At 43.2% G+C, this 2,491-nt stretch overlaps 1 pseudogene; it reads right to left on the bottom strand.

Moving 5' to 3' along the window:
* Positions 1 to 250: 250 nt before the first annotated feature.
* LOC125470399 lies at positions 251 to 1,957 on the bottom strand (annotated as a pseudogene).
* Positions 1,958 to 2,491: the final 534 nt, after the last annotated feature.

The raw sequence follows: 2,491 nt of genomic DNA, 5'->3' as shown, positions 1-2,491 counted from the left end.
CTACCAGCCATTTCTCTTTCCTCTTCCTGAGTGATCTTGTTATCTTTCTTTTTTTTTTTTTTTTTTTTTTTTTTTCAGCTGACCATTTCACATGTCTTACAACTGCTGTAGGGTTACATAACACAGATTATAAGCATCCCCCAGTATACAAGCCAAACAAAACGATGATGCATCGCACCTAATTTGAAAGCATCGCCATAATTTGGCAGTCGAGTTTCAAAACTTTTCCTATAACACGAGCACAAGGCAATAAAACATCTCAATGGAAACTATGTAGTCCTTTTAGCATTTTGACCATCTACAACTATAACTCTCCGGCAGTATGGGCAGTCTCCTCGAATAAGAGCCCAGGGACTCAAGCAGGCATCATGGAATCTATGTTCACAAGGCAAGCAAATAAGCTTATCTCCATCGGTAAAACTCTCCAGGCAAATACTACAATCTCCGGAAGCCTTTAACACCAAGCCGTCAACACCCACTTCTGCGCTGCTGAAAATATCAGTGCTCAAACAATCAAGAACCTCTTGACTAAGACCTGGAGGCTTCTTGTTTGCTTCTTGCAAGAGATGTAGCCTTTCAATTTGGGAGCCCAAGTTAGTCGAAGAGTAGGCAGTGGCTGGGTGACTTGTCAAGATTTCAGCGTCCCAATCCCTTACAAGGGGACTCAAGTCATCAACATGCTGTAGCCCATCTCTGTAAAGATGCAATGCTCTATGCCGCTGGTTTTCTGAAGGAGGCATCCCTCTCAGCCTCTCCAGCAGCCTTTCCCTGGCGAGCAAGACGGACCTGGGAAGCCTCTCGTTCCCGCTCAAACCAGCGCCGCTTCCGGCGACCCCATTTCCAGAACCCTAGTGGGTCCCACCCTGCTCGTGCCCAACCGCCGCGTACTACGGTTTTGAGGCCTGGCAGTATCCACACCACGGCGCGTAGAACTCGACCATGACGAACCTATTCTTCTCCACCACATCGCTGAAGTTTGCTGCCTTCAAAACGGCGACGTCCTTCTCGTCCACCTCCGGCTCCTTGTACGAGTCCTCATGATCGCCACCCTCGTCAAAATCAGAGTAGTTCTCGAGATCGTCATAATTGTCCTCATCGTAGTGGTCCGGATCTGGATAGTGCGGTGGTTGCTGTTGGGAATTCGAATGTCGAGAGAGCCGAGAAGGGAATGTGCCGCTCAGCCACAGCTCGGTGACAGAAGGAGAGAGAGAGAGAGAGAGTGAGAGTGAGAGTGAGAGTGGTATTGAAAAACGGTGGGTACAAGATGTTTTAGAGTTTTATAAGCCACATCAGCATCCTGCTTTTTCCACCATCTCACGACCAATCAAAATCCACTTGGCATGGTGACAAAGTCTTGCGCCCCACCAAATTCCTTGGGAGTCTCTCCTTTTGTGGACTTCAACTTCCGTTTCTTTGAATTGCCATGGGTCTTGTAGGCAAACCCACTTTAACTTGTATAACTTTTTTTTTATAACAACATATGTTTTTTTTTTTTTTTTTTTTTTTTGAGTAGAGAATATATATATTTTTAATACATAGTAACATTTTTTTTTTTTTTTGAGTACAGAATATATATATATATTTTTAATACATAGTAACATATGTTTTTTTTTTTTTTTTTGAGTACAGAATATATATATATTTTTAATACATAGTAAGATATGTATTTTTTTTTTTTTTTTTTTTTTTTTTTTTTTACAGGTACTTACTACATTCACAGATTTCCTTGCTGCCTTTTGACGGATTACCCATGTTCACAATTGGTGGCAGCTTCTTGTGAATTTGGAATTGGTGACGGAGTGAGCAAGATGTGGGTGCAACTGTACTCTTTGCCTGGTGCTTGTTGCAGTGCGCCACTTTTTACCATGTGGTGTTGTGCAAAAGACTGCAGCGGGATTTTGCTGTGTAATGCCTTTTGGTCACGGTTTTCCCTCGGCGGTGACTTTGTTGTGCACATTGACCTTACTGCTTGTCGTGGGCTCTTTACCACTGCTACTTGAAGCTTGTCCCAAAGTGTCACTTTTATCGTGTGTGGTTGTGCAAAAGACTGCAGCGAGTTTATGCTGTGTAGTGTCTTTTGGTCATAACTTTCCTCGGTGGTGACGTTGGTGTGATGCTCACCCTTGTAATACGGCTTTGTAACCAAATCATTCCTTTAAAGAAATAAAGTATTCATAGTTTGAATTCGCTTTTTTTCTTCAAAGTGTTTGTGTTTTTGTTGGTGATGTGACTGTACTTGAAGTTTTGAAGTTTCAAGTTGCCTACGTACCCTTGGTTGAGGAGGGATCAAGTCATGACGTAGTTCAAATGAGTGATGGTTTTGATGATGATTTTGGTGATGATTTTGGTGATGATTTTGCCGTACACAGTTTATGCTCTTGCGGGCCAGGAGCGTGGTGCGTTTGCTTTAGGGGTAGTAGCGCTTCAAAAATCTGCCGTTGATGGGGCCGATCTTCAACCCGTCTTCTGCCATGATTAAGTAGGCACCATT

Source organism: the organism of the source record quoted next, unplaced genomic scaffold (genome assembly GCF_019419815.1).
Source record: "Pyrus x bretschneideri cultivar Hongxiangsu unplaced genomic scaffold, Pyrus_bretschneideri_v1 Contig5, whole genome shotgun sequence".
Classification (NCBI taxonomy): Eukaryota; Viridiplantae; Streptophyta; class Magnoliopsida; order Rosales; family Rosaceae; genus Pyrus; species Pyrus x bretschneideri.
The sequence above is the reverse complement of the archived record's forward strand: the minus strand, read 5'-3'. Positions and strand labels throughout refer to the sequence as shown.